This window comes from Lipotes vexillifer, unplaced genomic scaffold, assembly GCF_000442215.2.
Source record: "Lipotes vexillifer unplaced genomic scaffold, Lipotes_vexillifer_v1.1 scaffold472, whole genome shotgun sequence".
Taxonomy (NCBI): Eukaryota; Metazoa; Chordata; class Mammalia; order Artiodactyla; family Lipotidae; genus Lipotes; species Lipotes vexillifer.
In genome coordinates, this window is record NW_006797698.1 from 440,660 (window position 1) to 450,464 (window position 9,805).

The window sequence follows — 9,805 nt, forward strand, 5'->3', positions numbered from 1 at the left end:
TGTCCCGAGGGTCCCGGAGCTGTGTGGGCTGGGAGGGAAATGGGCTGGGAGGTAAAATGAGGTGCAAGGAAAGAGGGGAACAGGTTAGAAGGAGAACCTCACCTAGAATTCTTTAAAACTGCCTTTGGCAACAATGAGCTGTCACGACACACCAGATGCTGGCAAGCACGGGGAGCAACAGGAACCCTCATCGTTGCTGGTGGGAACGCAACATGGCGCAGCCAACTGGGAAGACCACACAGGGGTTTCTTACAAAACTAAGCCCTCTCACCCTGTGATCCAGCACCAGCCCCACATCACGCGGAGGCCCTGCCGCTGCCTGCGCCCTGGGCGCTGTCGACTCTGTGGAGACGCAGCCCCTCCTGAGAGGGACCTAAGAGGCAGGAGGGCTGGGTTCTCCACAGACAGTCAGGCCCACGGCCGAGTCATGACCCTCTTTAGAGCAGCCCGTAAACGATGATGGGCCAGCGTCCTCTGCACCCCTGCCCCTCACTCCAGCCCCCAGCTCCGCATCAGCGGCTACACAAACCCACAGCCTGAAGCAAACCTCACACACACATATCTTCACACACACACACATGCACATCCCAATTGACACACCACCTACACACACATACCATCGCGCACGCACACGTCCCTCTGGTGAAAGTGGGCCGCACGAGTGATCTGCGGGAAGGCAGACCTCTAAAGAGCAACCCTAAGGAAGCACACAGAAAGGATTTTCCATGCCTCTGCACACCCCGCACACGATGGTGTTTGGAGATCAGAGAAAGGGGCTGACATAGCTGAACATATACACAAAATACACAGTGAAGCTTGTCCCCCTTTGCAGCTAGCCTCCTACCCCCAGGCCCTGCAGCCAGATGCGGAGCCAGCCCAAACCACAGGGAGGGAGGCCACCTCCTCTATGTCCCTGGACGAGAGCTGGCACATTGCTGAGTGACTCACAGACCCCAGCTGCTTCCTCCTGCGGGCCCGGCCTCCCACCAACAGCCGCCTGCTCGGGGTGGCCCTGACCGAGTGGATTTCATTCTCAGTCAATGAGCTCCATCACAGAGATATTCTTCACTAGGTGACAATACATTTCAGGCAAGGGGTGGTCACCCATTTAGTATACTAGCATCAACAGGAACCAACATCTGCCATAACTAGCATCAACAAGAATCAACAGGAATAAACCAACCAGAAAAATTTTTTATTGATGAAGGCTGAACAGAGAAATATCAAGTTCACTTCTCACTTCTCACAGGAGAACAAAACAATGAAATCTTTCCTGGGAAATTCTGGATGTCAGGAATGCACTTCATCTTGTCAGGGGTAGCACAGCCAGGAAAATAGATAGCCCGTTGTGAATCACTGCCCAAGAAGCCCTCGCATCTCAACAGCTGGCAGTGCCCTTATGTCAAACTGCCTTGACATTTCCATTCCTGAGCAGCCTTTCTGTAGGTAAGTCCTGCATTCCAGTCCCTTCTGGAAGCCCTTGTGTGTTGAGCCTCTGGAATCCTCTCTTCCCCATCACAGCTGGCTTCCCCAGAGCCAATGCTGTGATGGAGTCTGAGCAGGGGTACCTGGCAGGCGTGAACACCTGTGGAGGGCACAATGCTGCAGAGTTGCCCCAAGGGGCCCGCTGGCCAGCTTCCACATCCCTGCCCCACATGGAGGTGGTACCCAGGACGGCAGCTGAGGCAGCTCTGTGGGCAAGATAGGTCCTGAAGGCCTCCCAGCATCTGGGGCTGCAGGATTCCCCCCCACGAAGGGGGACCAGCTGGCCACCTCCACACCCCCCTACAAAATACACAAAATACACACCAGCTCCACTCCCTCTAATGAGGCTCTCTCCAGGAATTTCTCCAGCAATTCCCTCCCCTGTTGACCTTATAATCTACAAGGAGAATGCTGCAAATACTCTCCTAGTGGGTGGGATTTAGATCAAGGTCAAGCTAAGCTTTCCTGACAAATGCCATATGATACCACTTGTATGTCGAATCTAAAATATGACATATGGGACTTCCCTGGTGGCACAGTGGTTAAGAATCTGCCTGCCAATTCAGGGGACATCGGTTCTAGCCCTGGTCCAGGAAGATCTCACATGCCGCGGAGCAACTAAGCCCGTGCGCCACGACTACTGAAGCCCACGTGCCTAGACCCGTGCTCCGCAACAAGAGAAGCCACTGCAATGAGAAGCCCGCGCACCACAATGAAGAGTAGCCTCCGCTCGCCGCAGCTATAGAAAGCCTGCACACAGCAACAAAGACCCAATGCAGCCAAAAATTAATTAATTAATTTATAATAAAATAAAATATGACATACAAGTCATATTTTAGACCTATCTATAAAACAGAAACAGACTCACAGACATAGACAACAGACTTGTGGTTGCCAAGGGGAAGAGGGGGTGGGGAAAGGATGGATTGGAATTTGGGGATGAGCTGATGCAAACTATTATATGTAGGATGGATAAACAACAAGGTCCTACTGTATAGCATGGGGAACTATATTCAATATCCTATGATAAACCATAATGAAAAAGAATATGAAAAAGAATATATATGTGTATGAGTCACTTTGCTGCACAGCAGAAATTAACACAACATTGTAAATCACCTATACTTCAATAAATTTTTTTTTAAAAAAAAAGCTTTTCTGCTTGTTCCCCAGGAATGTACCATTCCCAGGTAACCCCAGTCCTGCCTGTCACCGAAGAAAGATGTGATCGCTGGGAGGAATGAAGAAAGAGCTCCTGTGAAAGCAAGTGCAACCCTTTGCAGCAGAGGGAGGGTCCCTGGGGATGGGGAGCTGGCTGCACACGTGGGGGTCACCCGAGCCTTCACCTTCCCTTGGAGGTCTCGAACTGTGCCTTCCTGAGGTCGTGGGCTCCCAGGACAGAAACCCTTCCTCCTTTACCCTCAGGCCATGCTCCACCCGTAGCACTGCGGGCACACAAGCCCAACAGCTCTTGGTTGCCGGCTTGCCTGTGCCTTGTAGGGTGTGTGCACATCCCCAGCCTGTACCCACCAAGATAACAACCCCCAACCAGTCATGACAGCCAAAAACATCTCCCAACGTGGCTAGATGTCCCCCAAGGCAAGACTGTCCCTGGTTGAGAACCACCGCTGTAGGCGTATTGTTATCAAATGGAACATAGCCAAAAGTGATTTTAAAAAAACATAATAATTATGGGAAATGTGAACAGCATGAAAATAACCAACCCAAAAGTCTAGATTTACACTCTAAGTACCTCATTCAAATCCTCCAAGAACTGCACGGCACCCGAACAGCCTTCTTCCAGGGCAGCTGCCACCAGCTCGGGCTGCACAGCCTGGCGGGGTCCCTCCTTCCAGCTCCATCTCCACCCACGGGACCAGCAGATTCCACTCATCTTGCCGTTGCCATAAAGAAATGCCTACTTCCTAGTTCTTGCAAAAATAAAATAGGAGGAAGAGGGGAAGAAGAAGGAAGAGGAAACCATTACAATCATTTCAAAGATTTTAAAGACATTTTTCAAAGACAAAGATTTTGTTGTTTGTTTTGTTTTGTTTTGCGGTCCGCGGGCCTCTCACCATTGCGGCCTCTCCCGTTGCGGAGCACAGGCTCCGGACGCGCAGGCGCAGCGGCCACGGCTCACGGGCCCAGCCGCTCCGCGGCACGTGGGACCTTCCCGGACCGGGGCACGAACCCGCGTCCCCCGCATCGGCAGGCGGACTCTCAACCACTGCGCCACCAGGGAAGCCCAAAGACAAAATTGTTTTTTTTTTTTTTTCATTTGAATGACTCATCATCCCCATCACCTTTAGACAAGTATTTTCACTTTTATACATTTCTATCCAGAGTGCGCCACGTGTATATTTTTCAATGACTATATATCAACTACATGCAATTTTGTAGCCTGATTGTTTTACTTAACCTTGCATTATAAGCCTTTTCCCAAGATGCAGTATAGTTTCAGAATTATAAGTAATCATGGTTGAGCAATATCTCAACAATGGCAAATCAGTTAGGAGAAGCTTGGTTTCGTTGTGATTAGAATCAATTCCAGACTATCCCAATGAGGTTTATCCTGCGCTCACTCCAAGTCCACTGAGGGTCTGGATAGCTCGCTCACTGTGACACAACCTGACTGTGATATCAGAGTCCCTGCATCAGGGGAAGAGCCCATGGAGAACCCCCAGCAGCTTTACCTGCTCCCACCAGGTGACCGAGACCACGTCTGCTCCCAGCCCAGCGGCCGGGATTAGTTATTGCCATGGGGCTGGGAAACATTTCCTGTGTATCCAGGAAGAGAGGAAGTGCTGAAACTTCTGTGCGCCCTGATGGTATGTAAGGTACTGCTAGTAAACCGTTCACTCCCATTGCTGAACTTTATTTCCAAAAGCCAACGTTTTATGACTCAAACTCCGTAGTCCTTGTAGGGGAACTCTCAGTTACTTAAATCCTTGATCTCAAACGTCACTGATAGTCAGGGGTGAAACTCAGAAGGTGGTTCTGTTATAGCCAGGTTGGGGACCACGACATTTAAGTCACAAGTAGTTTTCAAGGCAAGGGTGATTGATGCCTCAATTTCCAATGATCTATGACAGGGGTTCCCAAGCTCAGAGCTCTGGATCCTTGCTGGGAGCCTTGGAAATCATTACAAGGGGCCTACAGATCTGTACTCAAACCAAGTATTGATTGAACACTGAATAAATAGTAATGATTGTGCATACAATTTGGGGAATATATGTGACGCTACTGTGACTTACAAAATATAGATGCACTAAACACACTCCTACAGATATATCTCTGACTTTATGAGTTGGCTCAAGATAGACTATATCAGTCAAAGTCCCAGAAGGAAATAAATGGACACTCAAAGCGGGTGATTGAGGAGTTTACTGAAAGGACTATTAATCCAGGGAAATCAGGAAAAGACGGTGATGCTCCCCAGAGTTAGGAGGAGTGGAGAGCCTTCCATCTCTAGATGAGGGGGCAGGGGAGGGGCTGTAGCCAGTCACAGCTCCACAGCTGAAGGGGTCAGAGAAATTAACACCATGACCTCATCCTCCTCTGGGCTCTCCCCACCCCTACGGGGAGCCTAGGGCCCAGGACCTGGCGAGTCAATATAGGGCAACCTCTCAGGGCTCAGAACAGATGGACAAGGCCAGAGAGTACGTCTGGAGAGGCAAAGAAGAACGTTGGCACTGATGTTAAACATTCAACTGTCACTATGTGAGCACCTGCACACTTCTTTACGTTAAAAAGTGTCCTCATACCCTGAAGAGCTGGGAAACATTGAGCCACTTGCCAAGCCCAGGTTACCCCTGTAGCACTCATTCTGTGATGACTCGGACAACAGATCCATGTCTCTCAAGGAAGGCAAGTTGTTTTGCAAAATTCCATTCATCGCAACTTCCTTTAATCCATCCCATTATCATAGCATGCTGTGTTAGACAGGATTCCCTATAACACAGCCTGAGCAAAGATGATGTGCTCACGTTTGATTGCAAGTGCAACCTTAAGGAAGCCAGAGCGACAGGGAAAGGAGAACGAGGTAGGGAAGAGGGGAAAGAAGATAAAAGGTCATGCTTTTCAGAGCTGGCTACACTTTCACGAAAAACACACCTAGTTGCTTAGTCATAAGAGATGTTATGGGAATGTCTAGAACCTCTGCATCTCGGAACCATTTATCTGGGAAGGAAGTAGGAGGATGCTGGCTCCTCGCATGTACCTTCCTTCGTTGATCAAAGTCATCCCACGGGACATTTTCTCCTCACGCATCAAGGTTGTGTCACCAGAACCTCTGGGCAGCCGTGGGGGAAGACAGATCTCCCACCCACAGCCTGGCACTTCATCAGAGTTCTGAAGTGGGGGAAGGAACCAAATTCTCTATGGATCCACTGGTCAGCTCCAAGCCTCGGATGTTACCTGCCCCTGTGCCCACTAGCACAGGACAGGAAGAGAGATACCTATAGCCCATTGATAGACGACCACGTGGCCACCATCACCAGGGAAACAAATCTCAGCCCTCTCATTCTTCCTCTGCTGCAGGACCAAGACAGAGCATCACCTGGACCATAGAGCTGATGCACCCAAGGCCAATTCTCTTGACACTCCCATTCCATTCTCAGCACCCAAAACACACTATTATCACGCACTACCCAAGCAAAGACTATAGGGCTTCATCACTGCGTATAGAACTCCATTTTCACCCAAGATGTTTGGGGGGTCTATGTGATATATCTGTGTCAGTGGGTCCCCAAGACTACTCTCGAACTTGATGATTCACTAAAAGGACCCACAGGACTCAGGAAAAGCTGGTATCCTCGTGGCTATGGTTTATGATAAAGAAAAGATACAGATTAAAACCAGCAATGAGAAAAGGTCATGGTTGGAGGAACCAGCCCCAAGCTTGCAGGTGTCTCTCCCAGTGCAGTTACAGGGGAACACACAACTCCCAGCAAGTGTGTGACAACACAACGCATGGGAAGTGTTGCCAACCAGGGAAGCTCACCTGTGCCGTGGTGTCCAGGGTTTTATTGGGTCTGTCACGTAGTCCAGGCAGCACACCTACAAGGCAAAGAACAGCAAAGATTGCCAGCGAACCACCAGCAGCCAGGAGAAGGGCCTGGAGCAGCTTCTCCCAACCAGCCTCAGAAACCAGCCCTGCCAACACCTCGAGCTCAGCCTCCAGACGTGTAAGACAAATCCTCTTGTGTAAGCCACCCTGTCTACAGTGCTTTGTTCAGCAGCCCTAGCAAACCAACACAGCTAGGATGTCTACTGCAGGGTCCCCGCCTTGGACAGATGCTTTATCTCATATAAAGTTTTCTCCCTGTATGAGTTTCCTATGGCTGCTATAACAAATTATCACAAACGGTGAATTAAAACAACACACATAGCTTCTTTTACGGTTCTGGAGTTTAGAAGTCAAAAACCAGGACTGGTTCAAATCAAGGTGCTGCTAAAGCCATGCTGCATCCAAGGCTCTAGGGGAGAATCTGTTCCCTTGCCTTCTCCAGCTTCAAGGGCTCATTCCTTCTGGAATGAGCCACAGCAACTGCCTTCAGCTTCAAAGCAAGCAGCATAGCACCTGCTTCAACTGTCACATTGCCTTCTCCTGCAACCTAATAGTCTCCCTCTGGCTCCTTCTTACAAGGACGTTTGGGATACATTTAGGGTCCACCTAGATTATCCACGGTAACTGCCCCATTTTAAGATCTTAACTTAATCGTATCTGTAATGTCCCTTTTGCCATATAAGGTTAACATCCACAGGTTCCAGGGATTAGGAGCTGGGCATCTTTGGCGGGCGTTATTCAGCCTTCCACACTTCTCTCCTGAGCTTGCAAGATTTTATTATGGATTAAAGACCTAAATGTAAGACCTGAAACCATAAAACTTCTAGAATAGAACAGAGGCAGGACACTTTTGGCATAAATCATAGCAATTTTTTTTTTACCTGTCTCCTAAAGCAAAGGAAATAAAAGCAAAAATAGGGCTTCCCTGGTGGCACAGTGGTTGAGGGTCCGCCTGCCGATGCAGGGGACGCGGGTTCGTGCCCCGGTCCGGGAAGATCCCACATGCCGCGGAGCAGCTGGACCCGTGAGCCATGGCAGGTGAGCCGGCGCTCCGCAACGGGAGAGGCCACAGCAGTGAGAGGCCCCTGCCGATGCAGGGGACGCGGGTTCGTGCCCCGGTCCGGGAAGATCCCACATGCCGCGGAGCGGCTGGGCCCGTGAGCTATGGCCGCTGAGCCTGCACGTCTGGAGCCTGTGCTCCGCAGCGGGAGAGGCCACAGCAGTGACAGGCCTGCGTACCGCGAAAAAAAATTTAAAAATAAACAAATGGGATTATGTTGATTTTTAAATGCCAATCTCACATTCCTGGGATAAATCCCTTTGGGCCATGATGTATTATATATTTATATGTTTTTAGATTCAAACTGCTAGAGTTGTGTTAAGAACATCTGAGTTCATCACATCTATTGGTCTGTGGTTTTATTTTCTTGTATTGTCTTTTTCTGGTTTGGGTAGCGATGTAATACTGGGCTTTGAGAATGATTTGGAAAGTATTCTCTCCTCTTCAGTTTTCTGAAAGTTTGTTTAGAATTGGTATTACGTCTTCCTTAAATTTTGGTAGACTTCACCACTAAGGCTACAGTTTTCTTTATGTGAAGTTTTTTAGCTACAAATTCCATTTTTTAATAAACACAGGGTGATTCAGTGTATCTACTTCTTGGGTGAGTTTTGATAGTTTGTCTTTCAAGAAATTTACCCATTTTTATCTAAGTTGTGGATGTTTTTGGCATAAATTGTTCAAAATGTTCTCTTATCTTTATCATGCAGGATACTTCCCTCTCATCCCTGACACTGGTAATTCGGGCCTTATCTCTTTATTTCCCAATCAGTCTCTTGCTAGAGATTTTTTTTATCAATTTGGTCGATCTTTTCCAAGAAACAACTTCCAGTGTCACTGATTTTCTCTCTTGTTTACCCGCCGTCTAGGTCACTGATTTCTGTCCTTATCTTTATTGTTCCCTTTTCGTCTGCTTAGCTGGAGCTTCCGGTGCTCTTTTTACTAGTTTGCCTGCTAGGAAAAATCACTGATAAAAATGTGACTGTTTCTGCATGATATGGAAAACATTCTCCTGTTTGCCACTTGCACTCTGTTCATTCATGTTAAAGCCACACGCTTTGCAGTAGAACAAAATATATTCCCTGCCAAGGGGGACAAAGTTTCCTTTAAGGTCAAATTGGACATGCTCTATGTCTGATCATTATCAGCCTCCATCTTCAGAGAATTTGTCCTTATTACCTACCTATAACCTTAAACCTAGATTAACTCAAGATCCTCTTAAATGTTTGTTAGAAGAAATCTTAGAATATGCTTTCGCAGAAAATCATGCCTGTCCCCTTAGAGTTAGGAACAATGTTTGCCATAGAAAATTGAATTCACTTATCAACTTGCTATAATTAACCCAGTAACTTTGACCTAACCGATCTTTTCTGAGTAACATTGCCTCTATGTAAACCGAATCCATTCTCTTGCTAGCTTACAAAATCTCTCAGATTACAGGTCTAGATCTTTCTTCTTGCCAGCTATCCAAGTAAAGTTAAAATGCAAGTGTGAGCATTCATTTTGGAAAGCAGTGGGAAATATTCTTCACAGCTCACACCTTGCCAACAGGCCCCTGGGAGAGGCGTTTGGATCGGATGGTAAACAGTCCTCCACTCGTTGGGCGGTTTTCATTTAAGCTTTGGAATCCTCTGAAGCCCGTGCACGTGGGCTGATCCGCGGGACGGCAGGGAGCTGCCCGGGCTGCAGTGCTTAGGGCGCGACAACACTCCTGGGCGTGCCCTCACCCCTGCGAGACCCCCTGCTCCTGTGGTCCCCGGCTCCGTGGGATTCCCGGTGCTGCGCGGTGGGACTGGCTTCTCTCCTGTCCTGCTGCCTGCCTGAGAAAAAGTCAGGAAATCTTCAGGAAGCTCAGATTCCAGGAAATTACACAAGGTTTTCTCTTTAATTTAAATTTGATGTTATAAAGAGATGTGAGCAAGGAGAAATCAATCAGGCAGCCTTTGCTGGGAGTCAGGGGGCCAGGGAGTCACGTGATGAGGAGACTGTGGCCTCATCTCTGCTCTGTGGGTGCGTCGGAGCTGCAAGGAGTCACAGCACCATCTCCTTCTGCAGCACAGCTGTTTTTTTGAAGTATAGTTGATTTACAATGTTGTGTTAATTTCTGGTGTGTAGCAAACTGGTTCCGGTATACATATACACACATTCTTTTTCAGATTCTTTTTTTTTTTTTTTTTTTTTTTTTTTTTTTTTTT